The following is an 18,002-nucleotide window of genomic DNA, read 5'->3' as shown; positions in this document are numbered from 1 at the left end:
ACCCATTTAGGTATTATGTATTAATATTATGATGAATATTTCGATAACCACATACCATATTTCACAACCAAATCATATAATAGGAATTTCTATTATACTTGGTTTTGATAGGCTTGGTGTTTGAGCAGTCACATGAGCTTGTAAAATTTTCCTTCATTTAATCTTAGCAGTTTAAGGGGGGAAGTACTTTTTAAACAAAAGAGGAATCACATTTGTGAATACAGTGGTGTATGATAAATGAAGGTGATCTTAATTAGTTACTCTAGGCACTAAGGCTAGTGTGATGGAATGAGGCATTAAAAAAGGCACCAAGGGGAGTTTAGTGAGTGGGCAACGAGATTTAGAGATGAAAAGTCAAGGTCAAGCCAGATGGGCATTGATACTACCTATGAAGTTTTGTGGCACAGCCCCCTTCTCTGTTCTACCTTTGTTTTGAGTCTTGTAAACACAGTCCAGTTGGCTGTGTGGACTGTGGGTGGTAATGAGTTATTGATGGAAGTGAGTGCCATGTGAATAACTACGTACTTCTCTGAAGATCTCTTCAGGCTGTGCTAGCTGGAAGCAGCACAGAAGGAGAAATTGATGGCCCATATTCAGCTTTTGAATAGTAAAGCTTGAAGAGCTTTTAGGTACTGAACAGCTTGAGGAAAGGCAGGATAATGGGACGTAATTATACTGATTATGCAGTTGAGGTATGTTAAGGAACAATCTACTAATTCTGCTAAACTGTGGCATTTTGTAGTTCCTGTTAATATTTTTAGTATTCAAACAAGAGATGAATTTATTGAGTCTTATTTGAAAGATGATCTCTTGTCTTGGCTCCAGCACCTTGGTGTTTAGTGGTTCAAGGCACTTCTCAAACATTATCTCACTAGCCCTTCCAACATCCCTGCAGTGTATGTGGGTGTCAAACGTTTATGAATAGAAAACCTTAGCAAGTAATAACGAGTGACTCGCCCAAGGTTATGCCTAAGTGAAGCACTAATTTCTCTTCTCAGCTAAGCCTGTCTCGGGTTTTGTTTTCTGCAGCCCACATTATCTCAGGAGGCTGTAGAGCCTGCTGGGATAGAACATTCAGAGCTAATATCAGAAAACAGAAATGTAAACTCTTAATCGTTTAATCTAAGAAACTTTTCCAGACTAAGTCCTGTCCTCTAGAAAATAACAGATGTGGGAATGAAAAAAATTTTTTTTTTCTTTTTGCTAAAGCGTAATATTGATTTGACTTCTCTCCTTTTGAGTGGAAGCTGTTAGGAGATTGTTCCTTTATACTTTATTGCTTTTGTGTAGTGCCTGTAATCTAGGAGATCTCTGTATAAACTGATGATAAGAAATTTCCTCCTTTGATTTGCTGAGTTTCTTTATCACTTATTAAGTCACTTAATCTTTCTGTTAAAGTTCTCCTCTCTGATATCAGTGCTATTCATCAAGTATACCCAGCTCTCTTGCTGGCCATATGGTGGGATTGTATTTCCAACCTCCTTGGGGTTAGTATGGCCATGTGGCTTGCTTTGGTTTATGTGATGCATGTCACTTTTGGGTGTTTGCTTTAAGGACCAGTGTGTGATTCACCATACTCTCTTTTTGTGTCTGGCTGTTGGCAAAACTCCATCTGCTTTGGACTTTGAATAGCTGCAATGGACAGAATATCCCTGCCAACCCACAATGGACATGGAGCATGAACCGGATAAAGCCACCTTCTCCTTTTTCTTTTTTCTAGTCACTGAGATATAAGGTTGTTTTTACTGCACCATAACTGTGCCTAACCTGACTGACATAAGAATAGGTACCTAGAATGTGGGGGCTCTTCTTACTGAGTATGTGAAATTGGGTTGCATGTGTTGTTTGCTATTGGTTGAATTTGGCAAGACAGTATAAGGAAGACTATTATATTGTAATGTTTCTGAAATAATTGGTGTATTTGCAAGCAGAAATGAAAAGAAATGGAAGGAGTTCCATTGTTTCTCAACATAAACGGTAAAATAAAATGAGAAATGCTTATAATTAAGCCTTCTTTTAAGGGACACATGGAAAACCTCTGGTTGGATTAAGTTGACACTCAGCAAATACTGTCAACTGGACAAAAGTACTGAGAGAAAAGAGATTGAAGTTTTGGATTTCCCAGGGAAACCTGATATTCTCAAGGTATCAGTAATTAAAATGAAAAAGGTGGGGGGAGGAGATAAAGCAAAGGGATATGGCAAATCTAAGATTTATGTCTAGAAAAGAGCTATAGGTATGGTTATTATTACCAGAAATCACCGGGATAAAACAGATAAGAAGCCTACTAAGTTTTAAAGAATCTTGTACTGCTAAAGAACCACAAGCCCACAAAAGTTCAAGAATTAAAATGTACGTTGGGTTTATAATCCGTTATGTGCAGGAATTAGCCTGAAACAGTTGCTCAGCCCTGTTGTTGTTGTGTGCTGTCAACTCGATTCCAACTCATAGTGACCCCATATGACAGAGTAGAACTGCCCTATAGGGTTTCATAGGCTGTAATCTCTATGGGAGCAGATCTCTAGGTCTTTCTTCAGTGGAGCAGCTAGTGAGTTTGAACCTCCAGCCTTTCGGTTAGCAGCCTAGCAGTGCTTAACCATTGTACCACCAGGGCTCCTGCTCAGTGCTTAAGGAGGGCATATTCCCTGATGCCTGTTTCATATGTGGCCAAAGAGTATTAATGGAAAAGAAACAATCTTCTAGTAAACAAAGCTAAGGACCACAGAGAACAATGGACAAGGAAACAATCAAGGCCTTATAAAGGAATATTTCTCAACTTCAGGATGTTGTGGTTGTTAGTTGATGTTGAGTTGACTCTGACTCATGGCAACCCTATGTATAACAGAACAAAATGTTGCCAAGTCCTGTGCCATTTTCAGGATAAGACCATACAAGAATAAAACCAAAAACCAAACCCAACGCCGTCAAGTCAATTCCAACTCATACCGACCCTATAGGACAGAGTAGAACTGCCCCATAGAGTTTCCAAGGAGTGCCTGGCGGATTCAAACTGCCAACCCTTTGGTTAGCAGCCGTAGCACTTAACCACTATGCCACCAGGATAGAGACCCTAAAAATGTCTGCCCAGGATTTTATAATTGTCCTGGCCATTAACTCCTATGTGTCTTCTGCTTTCCCCTTTCTGAATGTAGTAATGATGAATGATGAATGATGAAGAGACCACTATGCATTATCCCAAGATCCTAGGCTTTGAGTTTGATGGTATAATCTTATGAAATTTTTCAGTTGTTTCTTTTGGGTAGGGTTGAATATGTTTTCTATGCAAGAGTGAGAATGAACCAAACATGTGGTGACCAGAATGCAAATTGTGGTAGTCATCAGTTCTGTTTACCAAACTTTCTGGTTCTCTTTTTGACACATGGTAGGTTTGTATTTCCTTGCTTCCTTTGGCCAAAGAGAAATTGCTTCTGGGTAAAAACCAATAAAGCTAGGGAGTGATTAACCGTGCTTTCTCTTTCCTTTTGAAATGGCTACCAACCTGTCTCAAGAGTCCCTCTACCAGCTTGAATCCTGGGGACTACAATGAACCAAAATCTGCAATGGTTACCTGTGGTAGATGGTGGTATGTTTTAGAAGTAAATATTGTTTTAAACCAACATTATTTGGGGGATTGTTTGTTATAGTAACATAGCCTAGCTTTTTTTTTCTGACAGATACATCCCCCAATTGAAAAAAAAGAGCATTAAATGGTTATTAATAAAGTGCATTGGTTTTAAATATCCCATTCTACAACTGAACATTGTTATATGTTTTTTCACACATACACGCACACACACTCACACAACAACAACAACAATCAAGAGCAACTTATGAGGAACATAAAAAAAACTTTTATAAAAACTTAGAAGAGACGTAAAAGCAATTTTACTCTTTATAAGAAAAGTGTCTCATTACCTGCAATATTGTAAAGTACATCTAGATTGAATATTAAGTAATACTAAGTAAACCTATGTGGCTCAGAATTTTATCAGGGTATAAACAGAGGCAGAATTTAGCCACACTATTATTTGTAAATATGCAAACCAATTTAAGGGGTTAATCAAATTTCATTAATTCTAATCCCGAAGCTAATTTCCTACTGGGACCAGGAAGAATTCTATTCCAAACAAGCCACTAGAAACATAATGTGTGTGTGTGTGTGTGTGTGTGTGTGTGTGTGTGTATTGAGTTCTACTAAATTACTGGGCATAGCCTATTCCTGGAGGCAGCCAGGGCACTGGATTTGAAAGAACCATGCCCTCATCTGATGTATGAATGCTATGTTCCTCAATAATTATAGATAGGTGAATATAAATTTCTTTGGCATGAGCAAGAGCCCAGATTCTACCCTATCCCTCAAAGGTTATTAATAGTGTGCAGTGCTCAGTGCTTGTACTTAACAATATAGCAGTATTGTATTCTGTACTTATACTTACAATGCAATTTTCTAATTCCTCTTATTTACTTTATGGTATCCTGCAATGCCTAGGGAACAGTAACTTAGACAGAATCAGCCAACCACAATAACAAGCGAGGCATACTATATTATTGTTTTAATGGTAGACTTTTGAGATTCAGTTACTCAACAGTTGCCTGGTGCTTGGGTTTGTGACTGCTTTGAGCAATTGATTTCCATTCGCGCCTGCATTGCCTTCTTCCCCCATGGTATGATCAGTAATCATTTGTTGAATTTTAAATTCCAATATAATAAACTTGGTTTTGGCCACATCCGTGAGCCCTTATCCATCTTTACCAAATGTATATGACAAAAAAGCAAAATGTAGCACACAGATTCTCAAAAATGGCACTATATTGGTATCGCCTGGGCGATTTTAAAAGACAGTAATGCCCAAGCTGCAGCCCCAGAAATTCTGAGTTAACTGGTATGGGTATTTTTAAAAATTCCCCGGGTAATTCTAACACGCAACAAAAAGATTAAAAGATAAGTATAGTGGTTAAAAGCACAGGCTCTGGAATTATACAGATCAAGGTTTATATTCCTGCTTCCTTCTTACTAGCTGTGTGACCTTGACCAAGTATTTAATTTCTCTAAGCCTTTAATTTCTCTAAGCATGCACAGAGATTTAAGAGTACCTGACATGTAGAAGGTACTCAATAAATGTTTTAACAACAGATTAATTAGTAATTCAAGGTTGGGGGTCTTGAAATCAGGAAAGGGACTGACTTGCAGAACAGGGGTTAGGCATTTCAGAGAGAGGAAGTAGCATGTACAAAGGTGTTGAGTTGAGCAAGGGCATGATGCATTCTGGAAATGATGTGAAATGCATTGAGGCTGGAACATGGTGTGGGTAAGACAGACTAGAGAGAGAGGAGGTGCAGACATAGCTTGCAGTCAGATGTTCAGAGCTGTGTAGTCTAAGATTTAGATCTAGGTTTTACCTTTAAGGTAATGGTGGCTCTAAACTGTGGGAATTTGTACACATTTATGCTTTGCGATTAATTGGGTTATGTCACAAGTAAAACTAGACTCCTGTTTGTTCATACAGTAGCATTACCCTCCCTTAATTGTTTACTGTATCTTTCCTTGAGTTTGAGAGAATAAAGTAGAAGGCTGTAGGTGTGCAACAGAAAGATTAAACAATTGCTCATAACTCACTACTCAGCTTACCTTAGGCCCAGGTCACACTGAGCCACATTTACTGATGAAGCATTATTAGTTGTTGGGATAGAGAAAAATATTATTATTATTTTTTTTCAATTAAAAATTTTTCCTCCTGTTTTATTGCTTATTTTAGAGGCAAAAATATGAAGATTATTTTTACTGCCAAAATTTGTTTATATATACGCTGTTAGTATATTGGTTGCAAATTTTTTTTTTAATTTTTATTGAGCTTTAAGTGAACATTTACAAATCAAGTCAGTCTGTCACATATAAGCTTATATACACCTTACCCCATGCTCCCACTTACTCTCCCCCTAATGAGTCAGCCCTTCCAGTCTCTCCTTTCACGACAATTTTGCCAGTTTCTGACCCTCTACCCTCCTATCTCCTCTCCAGAGAGGAGATGCCAACACAGTCTGAATTGTCCACCTGATACAAGTAGCTCACTCTGCAGCATCTCTCTCCTACCCATTGTCCAGACCCTTCCATGTCTGATGAGTTGTCTTCAGGAATGGTTCCTGTCCTGGGCAAACAGAAGGATTTGGGGACCATGACCGCTGGGATTCCTCTAGTCTCAGTCAGACCATTAAGTATGGTCTTTTTGTGAGAGTTTGGGGTCTGCATCCCACTGATCTCCTGCTCCCTCAGGGGTTCTCTGTTGTGCTCCCTGTCAGGGCAGTCATCGGTTGTGGCCAGGCACCATCTAGTTCTTCTGGTCTCAGGATGATGTAAGTCTTTGGTTCATGTGGCCCTTTCTGTCTCTTGGGCTCATAGTTATCGTTTGACCTCGGTGTTCTTCATTCTCCTTTGTTCCAGGTGAGTTGAGACCAATTGATGCATCTTAGATGGCCGCTTGTTAGCATTTAAGACCCCAGACGCCACATTTCAAAGTGGGATGCAGAATGTTTTCATAATAGAATTATTTTGCCAATTGACTTAGAAGTCCCCTTAAGCCATAGTCTCCAAACCCCTGCCCTTGCTCCGCTGACCTTTGAAGCATTCATTTTATCCTGGAAACTTCTTTGCTTTTGGTCCAGTCCTGTTGAGCTGACCTTCTGTGTATTGAGTATTGTCCTTCCCTTCACCTAAAGTAGTTCTTATCTACTAACTAATCAGTAAATAACCCTCTCCCACCCTCCCTCCCCCTCCCCCGTAACCACAAAAGTATGTGTTCTTCTCAGTTTATACTATTTCTCAAGATCTTATAATAGTGGTCTTATACAATATTTGTCCTTTTGCCTCTGACTCATTTCGCTCAGCATAATGCCTTCCAGGTTCCTCCATGTTATGAAATGTTTCACAGATTCGTCACTGTTCTTTATCGATGCGTAGTTTTCCATTGTGTGAATATGCCACAATTTATTTACCCATTCATCCGTTGATGGACACCTTGGTTGCTTCCAGCTTTTTGCTATTGTAAACAGAGCTGCAATAAACTTGGGTATGCATATATCTGTTCGTATGAAGACCCTTATTTCTCTAGGGTATATTCCGAGGAGTGGGATTTCTGGGTTGTATGGTAGTTCTATTTCTAACTGTTTAAGATAACACCAGATAGATTTCCAAAGTGGTTGTACCATTTTACATTCCCACCAGCAGTGTATAAGAGTTCCAATCTCTCCGCAGCCTCTCCAACATTTATTATTTTGTGTTTTTTGGATTAATGCCAGCCTTGTTGGTGTGTGAGTTGGAATCTCATTGTAGTTTTAATTTGCATTTCTCTAATGGCTAATGATCGAGAGCATTTTCTCATGTATCTGTTGGCTGCCTGAATATCTTCCGTAGTGAAGTGTGTGTTCATTTCCTTTGCCCACTTCTTGATTGGGTTGTTTGTCTTTTTGTGGTTGAGTTTGGACAGAATCATGTAGATTTTAGAGATCAGGCGCTGGTCGGAGATGTCATAGCTGAAAATTCTTTCCCAGTCTGTAGGTGGTCTTTTTACTCTTTTGGTGAAGTCTTTAGATGAGCATTGGTGTTTGATTTTTAGGAGCTCCCAGTTATCGGGTTTCTCTTCATCATTTTTGGTAATGTTTTGTATTCTGTTTATGCCTTGTATTAGGGCTCCTAAGGTTGTCCCTATTTTTTCTTCCATGATCTTTATCGTTTTAGTCTTTATGTTTAGGTCTTTGATCCACTTGGAGTTAGTTTTTGTGCATGGTGTGAGGTATGGGTCCTGTTTCATTTTTTTGCAAATGGATATCCAGTTATGCCAGCACCATTTGTTAAAAAGACTATCTTTTCCCCAATTAACTGACACTGGGCCTTTGTCAAATATCAGCTGCTCATACGTGGATGGATTTATATCTGGGTTCTCAATTCTGTTCCATTGGTCTATGTGCCTGTTGTTGTACCAACACCAGGCTGTTTTGACTACTGTGGCTGTATAATAGCTTCTAATATCAGGTAGAGTGAGGCCTCCCACTTTCTTCTTCTTTTTCAGTAATGCTTTGCTTATCCGGGGCTTCTTTCCCTTCCATATGAAATTGGTGATTTGTTTCTCTATCCCCTTAAAATATGACATTGGAATTTGGATCCAAAGTGCGTTATACGTATAGATGGCTTTTGGTAGAATAGACATTTTTACTGTGTTAAGTCTTCCTATCCATGAGCAAGGTATGTTTTTCCACTTAAGTATGTCCTTTTGAATTTCTTGTAGTAGAGCTTTGTAGTTTTCTTTGTATAGGTGTTTTACATCCTTGGTAAGATTTATTCCTAAGTATTTTATCTTCTTGGGTGCTACTGCGAATGGTATTGATTTGGTGATTTCCTCTTCAGTGTTCTTTTTGTTGATGTAGAGGAATCCAAGTGATTTTTGCATGTTTATCTTATAACCTGAGACTCTGCCAAACTCTTCTATTAGTTTCAGTAGTTTTCTGGATGATTCCTTAGGGTTTTCTGTGTATAAGATCATGTCATCTGCAAATAGAGATAATTTGACTTCTTCCTTGCCAATCCGGATGCCCTTTATTTCTTTGTCTAGCCTAATTGCTCTGGCTAGGACTTCCAGCACAAAGTTGAATAAGAGCGGTGATAAAGGGCATCCTTGTCTGGTTCCCGTTCTCAAGGGAAATGCTTTCAGGCTCTCTCCATTTAGAGTGATATTGGCTGTTGGCTTTGTATAGATGCCCTTTATTATGTTGAGGAATTTTCCTTCAATTCCTCTTTTGGTGAGAGTTTTTATCATAAATGGGTGTTGGACTTTGTCAAATGCCTTTTCTGCATCAATTAATAAGATCATGTGGTTTTTGACTTTTGTTTTATTTATATGGTGGATTACATTAATGGTTTTTCTAATATTAAACCAGCCTTGCATACCTGGTATAAATCCCACTTGGTCATGGCGGATTATTTTTTTGATATGTTGTTGAATTCTATTGGCTAGAATTTTGTTGAGGATTTTTGCATCTATGTTCATGAGGGATATAGGTCCGTAATTTCCTTTTTTTGTGATGTCTTTACCTGGTTTTGGTATCAGGGAGATGGTGGCTTCATAGAATGAGTTAGGCAGAATTCCATCATTTTCTATGCTTTGAAATACCTTTAGTAGTAGTGGTGTTAACTCTTCTCTGAAAGGTTGGTAGAACTCTGCAGTAAAGCCACCCGGGCCAGGGCTTTTTTTTTGTTGGGAGTTTTTTGATTACCGTTTCAACCTCTGTTTTTGTTATGGTTCTATTTAGTTGTTCTACTTCTGATTGTGTTAGTTTAGGTAGGTAGTGTTTTTCCAGGAATTCATCCATTTCTTCTAGGTTTGCAAATTTGTTAGAGTACAAATTTTCATAATAATCTGATATGATTCTTTTAATTTCAGTTGGGTCTGTTGTGATGTGGCCCATCTTTTTCCTTATTCGGGTTATTTGTTTCCTTTCCTGTATTTCTTTAGTCAGTCTGGCCAATGGTTTATCAATTTTGTTAATTTTTTCGAAGAACCAGCTTTTGGCTTTGTTAATTCTTTCAATTGTTTTTCTGTTCTCTAATTCATTTAGTTCAGCTCTAATTTTTATTATTTGTTTTCTTCTGGTGCCTGATGGATTCTTTTGTTGCTCACTTTCTATTTGTTCAAGTCGTAGGGACAGTTCTCTGATTTTGGCTCTTTCTTCTTTTTGTATGTGTGCATTTATCAATATAAATTGACCTCTGAGCACTGCTTTTGCTGTGTCCCAGAGGTTTTGATAGGAAGTATTTTCATTCTCATTGCATTCTATGAATTTCTTTATTCCCTCCTTAGTGTTTTCTATGACCGAGTCTTTTTTGAGCAGGGTATTGTTCAGTTTCCAAGTATATGATTTCTTTTCCCTGATTTTTCTGTTATTGATTTCCACTTTTATGGCCTTGTGGTCTGAGAAGATGCTTTGTAATATTTCGATGTTTTGGATTCTGCAAACGTTTGTTTTATGACCTAATATGTAGTCTATTGTAGAGAGTGTTCCATGTGCGCTAGAAAAAAAAGTATACTTTGCAGCAGTTGGGTGGAGTGTTCTGTATAAGTCAATGAGGTCAAGTTGGTTGATTGTAGCAATTAGGTCTTCTGTGTCTCTATTGAGCTTCTTACTGGATGTCCTGTCCTTCTCCGAAAGTGATGTGTTGAAGTCTCCTACTATCATTGTGGAGGTGTCTATCTCACTTTTCAGTTCTGTTAAAGTTTGTTTCATGTATCTTGCAGCCCTGTCATTGGGTGCATAAATATTTAATATGGTTATATCTTCTTGGTCAATTGTCCCTTTTATCATTATGTAGTGTCCTTCTTTATCCTTTGTGGTGGATTTAACTTTAAAGTCTATTTTGTCAGAAATTAATATTGCTACTCCTTTTTTGCTTATTGTTTGCTTGATATATTTTTTTTCCATCCTTTGAGTTTTAGTTTGTTTGTATCTCTAAGTCTAAGGTGTGTCTGTTGTAGGCAGCATATAGACGGATTGTGTTTCTTTATCCAGTGTGAGACTCTCTGTCTCTTTATTGGTGCATTTAGTCCATTTACATTCAGTGTAATTATAGATAAGTATGTGTTTAGTGCTGTCATTTTGATGCCTTTTTATGTGTGTTGTTGACAATTTCATTTTTCCACTTACTTTTTTGTGCTGAGACGTTTTTCTTTGTAAATCGTGTGTTCCTCATTTTCATAGTACTTGACTTTATGTTTGCTGAGTCGTTACGTTTTTCTTGGTTTTTATTTTGAGTTATGGAGTTGTTATACCTCTTTGTGGTTACCTTAATATTTACCCCTATTTTTCTAAGTAAAAACCTAACTTGTAATGTCCTATATCGCCTTGTATCCCTCTCCATATGGCAGTTCTATGCCACCTGTATTTAGTCCCTCTTTTTGATTATTGTGATCTTTTACATATTGACTTCAATGATTCCCAGTTTTGAGCATTTTTTTTTAATTAATCTTAATTTGTTTTTGTGATTTCTCTATTTGAGTTGATATCAGGATGCTCTGTTCTGTGACCTTGTGTTGTGCTAGTATCTGATATTATTGGTTTTCTGACCAAACAATTTCCTTTAGAATTTCTTGTAGCTTTGCTTTGGTTTTTGCAAATTCTCTAAGCTTGTGTTTATCTGTGAATGTCTTAATTTCACCTTCATATTTCAGAGAGAGTTTTGCTGGATATATGATCCTTGGCTGGCAGTTTTTCTCCTTCAGTGCTCTATATATGTCATCCCATTGCCTTCTTGCCTGCATGGTTTCTGCTGAGTAGTCTGAACTTATTGATTCTCCTTTGTAGGAGACCTTTCTTTTATCCCTGGCTGCTTTTCAAATTTTCTCTTTATCTTTGATTTTGGCAAGTTTGATGATAATATGTCTTGGTGATTTTCTTTTTGGATCAATCTTAAATGGGGTTCGATGAGCATCTTGAATAGATATCCTTTCGTCTTTCATGATGTCAGGGAAGTTTTCTGCCAACAGATCTTCAACTATTCTCTCTGTGTTTTCTGTTATCCCTCCCTGTTCTGGGACTCCAATCACACGCAAGTTATTCTTCTTGATAGAGTCCCACATGATTCTTAGTGTTTCTTCATTTCTTTAAATTCTTTTATCTGACTTTTTTTCAGCTATATTGGTGTCAATTCCCTGGTCCTCCAGATCTCCCAGTCTGCATTCTAATTGCTCGAGTCTGCTCCTCTGACTTCCTATTGTGTTGTCTAATTCTGTAATTTTATTGTTAATCTTTTGGATTTCTGAATGCTGTCTCTCTATGGATTCTTGCAACTTATTAATTTTTCCACTGTGTTCTTGAATAATCTTTTTGAGTTCTTCAACTGCTTTATCAGTGTGTTCCTTGGCTTTTTCTTTAGATTGCCTTATTTCATTTCTGAGGTCATCCCTGATGTCTTGAAGCATTCTGTAAATTAGCTTTTTATATTCTGTATCTGGCAATTCCAGGATTGTATCTTCATTTGGGAAAGACTTTGATTCTTTAGTTTGGGGAGTTGTAGAATCAATCATGGTCTGCTTCTTTATGTGGTTTGATATCGACTGCTGTCTCCGAGCCATCACTAAAATATTGTAGTGATTTATTCTGTATCTGCTCACTGAGTCTTATCTTGTTTTGTTTTCTTTCAGTATACGTAGATGGGCTACTAGATTGCGTAGTCTTGATTGTTGTAGCCCTTGACTCACTTATTTCCTATTACCAGCTGGTTTGGGCTGTTACCAGATATATAAGCCTGAGTCCATTCACTATTCTTGAGTAGAATCTGATTTTGGGTCATCAAGTGTGTGGTGCAGACTGTCACCTATCCACCTAGAGAAGTAGTGGTGATAGTTGTGTGCACAAGATTCTAGTAGCAGCAGGGGTTCACACTCCAGGGGACAGGATGCTGACAGGCTTCCCCCAAGTGCCAATGAGGTAGGTGTGTCTCTATTCCTAAGGCACCTTAGTGGGTGGGCTCTGCAGCTGTACCTTAGGCCCCCAATGCAAGTACCTCTACAGATTGGTAGGTGTCACCCTCCTTAGACCCCTAAGGCAGGAGGCTAGGTGGTCTGGGGGGAGCTTCAGCCCTCAGTTCCCTGTTGTGGGTCAGTGAGGGCTCTGTTGAATATGCAGAGATATCGGACCTGGGAAACTTGTCTTTCCAGTAATCCGCTAAAACAATTACAGGCAGATCCCTATCAGAAATGCCTTTGCATTATAATAGCCACCTTGTTCCCTGTAGGGATGAAAGCCCAAGACTGTGGATCACATTTGCTTGGCTGGAGCTGGTTCTGTGTTTTTAGTCCAATTAGGGAAGGATTTTTGGTCCCTGGGTTTTTTGTAGCTGCTTCTCTCAGGCCAGGAGAATGGATTAGAAAAGTACCAAAAAAAAGAAAGAAAGAAAACCCGCAGTGCAGTTCACTCTCTGGCTCAGGAAATTCCAATGCTAATGAAGCCACCTGGGAAGGGGAGGGGAGGGTTCAGATAAATAGGAGAGAGTAGCACCCCGAAATATAGACAAAGTTACTTATCTTGCTTGGGATGACTGTATTATCTGAGATTCCCGAGGGGTGCATCGACTGTGTGCGCTGGCTGGGTAGAGATTGCCCCTGAGGGTCAGGCCCGCATCCCATGCTTGTGCTGTCTCAGAAGCCACGGTTAGTTTCTCCACTCCCAATCCAAAGCCCAGCGCCAAGGTTCCCCGGCTGGGATGCCGCACTCCCAGCTCCAAAACCAGTCGCTGCCTCCTGGTGACTTCTCCTGTCAGCCGCGTCACTGCGTTGCCTGCGTGCACTGGCTGGGCTTCCCCCGAGGTCAGTTCAGGGGGCTAGGGCTGCGCCCTGTCTTGGCCCAATCCAAAGCCCAGCGCCAAGTTTTCCTGACTGGGATGCTGGCTCCAGGTTCCGAAAACAGTCGCTGCTTCCCCCGGTTGTTCGTTCTCAGTCTCTGTCACTCAGGTCAACTCTTTAGATTTGTGTTTGATGGTCAGGGTTCGTAGATTGTCATGTATGTGATCAATTCACTTGTTTTTCCGGGTCTTTGTTGCAAGAGGGATCCGAGGTAGCTTCTACCTAGTCAGCCATCTTGGCCCCCTCTCCACAATATTATGTTTTGAGATGTGATTCTAGAGCTATATCTATTGTCTTTATCCATGGATGTCCTTCTGCTTCAGGCCTTGATGGAGTAAGCGGTATTGGACTTCCCTCCTGCCATAAATGATGATCAAAAACAACTAGAAAACTGGGCAAATGTATAAAACAATTGTTTTCAGACTTTAGACCAAAAGCAGAGCATGGTATCCATGAGACATAGAAAATAAACAAGGTGAGTCCAATGATTGTCTTGGCTTTCTTTCTGGAAGCATTTACTAGGACTCAGCAAAGAGAGGGAAACCCAAGAAGAACCAGTAGTCTTGCTTAGATGAAGTGAAGAAGATTGGAGCTTGAGGAGGCTGCTGGAATTTGTAGGACAGAGTACTGAGGAAGAGGGGGATTTGCAGAGAAAGGGCTTCAAAAAAATCTGCTGGGGATCTCCTTGAGTATTTTGGCTGAATAGTTAAGTTATATGTACATATGGTGATGCTCCACAAGGCCAGTTAAAAAACCACTTTTGGAGAACAACAACACATGGAACTATGCATTGAACAACTACCAACACTTACACAGAGTATACAGCCATTTGATAACCAACCAGCAGAAGTAGGGAATATTTCATAGCTATACCAGAAAAAAAAAAAAAAAAAAAATTTTTTATACCAGAAATCACAAATCATAAGAATAAGACTAAATTGGTCCTTGAGTAAGACTGCATCAGACATGCCCTAACAGCAACAACCACAAAGTGTTCAAAAGATCAAGCTGAGCTACAAGTAAATTAGTTGTCTTCTACATTGAGTAATAACTTTTTAAAAATGTTAATAAGAAAACCTAGACACCCAAGACCAAAACATTCACAACAACCAGCTTCCAACCAAAAATTATAGAACATGTGAAAAAGCAGGGAAATAAGAGCCATAAGAGTAGAAACAGATCAGGAAAAACGGGAGATGATGGCATTAGCAGATAATGACTTTAAAATAGTTATTATAAATATGCCAAGAACTTAGACGAAACATTGACACAATAAGTAGAGAAACGGAAACTGTAAAAAAGAACAAATGGATCTTTGAGAGATGAAAAAACACAATATTTGAAATGAAAAAATTCACTGAAGTGATTTAACAGCAGGAGATCAATGACTTAAGAAGAAAATATCGGTGAACTTGTAGATAGGAATATAGAAACTATCCAAACTGAGACGGAGTGGGGAAGGAAGAGCCTGGGGGTAGCAGGGTGAAAGGAACACAACTTCAGAAATTTGTATCCAGTATCATGTAACTTTATATGTTTAAGTAGAGTACTAGAACTCCACACATCTATCTGTGGTGGCTTGCATGTTGCTGTGATGCTGGAAGCTATGCCACAGGTATTTCAAATACTAGCAGGATCACCTATGATGGAAAAGTTTCAGCAGATTTTCTAGACTAAGACAGACTTGGAGGAAGGACCTGAAATTCTACTTAAAAAATTGGCCAGTGAAAACCTTATAAATATCAATGGAACATTATGTGGTATAGCGCCAGAAGACAAGCCCCTCAGGTTGGAAGACACTCAAAATACGACTGGGGAAGAGCTGCCTCCTCAAAGTAGAGTCAATCTTAATGACATGGATGGAGTCAAGTTTTTGGGACCTTCATTTGCTGATGTGTCACAACTCAAAACAAGAAGAAACAGCTGCAAACATCCATTAATAATCGGAACATGGACTGTATGAAGTATGAATCTAGGAAAATTGAAAGTCATCAAAAATGAAAGGGAATGCATAAACATTGATATACTAGGCATTAGTGAGCTGAAATGAATTGGTATTGGCCATTTTAAATTGAATAATTCAATTAAATTGAATAATCATATGGTCTACTATGCCAGGAATGACAAATTAAAGAGGAATTGCATCACATTTATAGTCAAAAAGAACATTTCAAAATCTATCCTGAAGCACAATGCTGTCAGTGATATGATAATACCCACAAGTCCAGTTAACATGACTATCAGTCAAATTTATGTACCAATCACTAATGTGAAAGGTGAGGAAACTGAAAATTTTTATCAACTTCTGCAGTCTGAAATTGATCATAATGCAATTTAAGTTACATTGATAATTACTGGTGATTGGAATTTGAAAGTTGGCAATAAAGAAGGGTCTACAGTTGGAAAATAAGGCCTTGGCGATAGAAACGACGCTGAAGATCACATGATAGAATTTTGCAAGACCAATGATTTATTCCTTGAAAATACCATTTTTCAAAAACAAAACAGCTGCTATACATGTGAACCTCACTCGATGGAATACACAGGAATCATATTGACTGCATCTGTGGAAATAGATGAAGGAGAAGCTCAATATCATCAGTCAGAAAAAAGCCAGGGGTTGACTGCGGAATAGACCATCAATTGCTCATATGCAAGTTCAAGATGAGGCTGAAGAAAATTAGAACAAGTCCACAAGAGCCAAAATACAACCCTAGTATATCCCACCTGAATTTAGAGAACATGTCAAGAATAGATGTCAGAAATTGAGCACTATAACCAAAGACAGGAAGATTTGTGGAATGACATCAAGGACATCATACATGAAGAAAGCAAAAAATCATTAAAAAGACAGGAAAGAAAGAAAAGTCCAAAGGCTGTCAGAAGAGACTCTAAACCTTGCTCCTGAATGCAAAGTAGCTAAAGAGAAAGGAAGAAATGATGAAATAAAAGAACTGAACAGAATATTTCAAAAGGTGGATTGAGAAGACAAAGTAAAGTATTATATGACATGTGCAAAGATGTGAAGTTAGAAAATCAAAAGCAAAGAACACATTTTAGCATTTTTCAAGCTGAAACAAGTGAAGAAAAAAATTCAAGCCTTGAGTTTTGATATTGAAGGATTTTATGGAGAAAATATTGAATGATGCATGAAGCATCAAAAGAAAATGGAAGAGAGGCAGAGCCAAGATGGTGGAATAGACAGACGCTTCTGGGAAGCCCTCTTTACAACAAAGACCCCAAAACACAAGTATACTTGTGACAAGCTGGGAGCCCTGAGCATCAAAGGCAAGCTTAGACAATGAACTGAGGGGAAAAGGGAGGCAGAGACCGTTCAGAAGTGGAGAGGAGTTACCATACCCGAATGGCAGGGAGGCCTCAGGCACCATTCCTGGAGCGGCGGCAGCGGCAGTGGCAGGCTGGTACTAGCGTTTGGCTGCAGTTGCCTCAGGGAGAAGCAGCCAGCCACACAACCTACTCACACCTCTGGAACCTGAGGAGAATGTTCTTGGCAAAAGCTAAGTACTTGCGTATATTTTACCGTGCCCCTACCCCACCCCCAAGCCGGCTTCAGCGGCTGAATCCCTGGGCCTGAGATAGACCCTGGTGAGCACATAAAGCCATTCTCCTGGCGTTGGGGAAGGAAAAAATTTGCAATTGGGCAGAAAAGATAATTTGCTAGCTCCATCAACCGGGGAAGCTCAGGACAGAAGCAGATCCTGTCCAGGCATAAACCGTCCATGGACCTTGAGCAACTTTCCCTTCTGCATGGACCTGTGTGGGCCTATTTTGGGAAAATAGGCCCTTGTTAGCAAACTCCAACCATTACAGCTGTGTGGTGGAGAGGTTTGTTTTTCCTTTTTTTATTAAACAAGGTCCTCACCTACCCACAACAGGGACCTAAGGACTGGTAGCTCCACTCAGGTTACCCAGCCACCCGCAACAGGGATCCAAGGATAACTGGTACCTCCCAGTCCTTACAACCAAAAACTTTGGGTGCCCGTGGTCCCTCTGCAGAAGCCACCCAACTGCACAGCCTAGGGCACAGGGATGCGTTTTCCTCAGAGACACTCAGGGGTCGCTTCTCAGCCCCCTGCCTTGTTCAGAGCGTGACCCCTGCTGCAATCAGATATCAGTATATGTGCCAATCACCCCTGCCCCTCTATGACTGTAGGACAGAGCCTGTACCACACACTTGATGACCAGCTACCTGGAAACCTGAGCTGAATTCATAAAGAAAACTGAATGGACTCCTAGACTGATATACCTGATAACAGCTCTAGCCATCTGGGGACAGGACATCAGAGCTCCAAAGGTGAAAATAATCAAGCTAGCTCACTCAAGCAACCCATAAGGGTATACCAAAACAAAACAAAGCAAGCAGCTACAACACAGTGAGCAGGCATAAACTAATACAATAACTTATAGATGGCTCGGAGACAACAGTCAATATGAAGTCACATAAAGAAACAGACCATGATCATCTCAACAGGCTCTCAAAACAAAGAATCCAGGGATTTTCTAGATGAAAGTGCATTCCTGGAACTACCAGATGCAGAATACAAAAGTTTAATATACAGAACCCTTCAAGACAGCAGGAAGGAAATGAGACAATAC

This window comes from Loxodonta africana, chromosome 3 (assembly GCF_030014295.1).
Source record: "Loxodonta africana isolate mLoxAfr1 chromosome 3, mLoxAfr1.hap2, whole genome shotgun sequence".
In the NCBI taxonomy this organism is placed as follows: domain Eukaryota; kingdom Metazoa; phylum Chordata; class Mammalia; order Proboscidea; family Elephantidae; genus Loxodonta; species Loxodonta africana.
The sequence above is the reverse complement of the archived record's forward strand: the minus strand, read 5'-3'. Positions refer to the sequence as shown.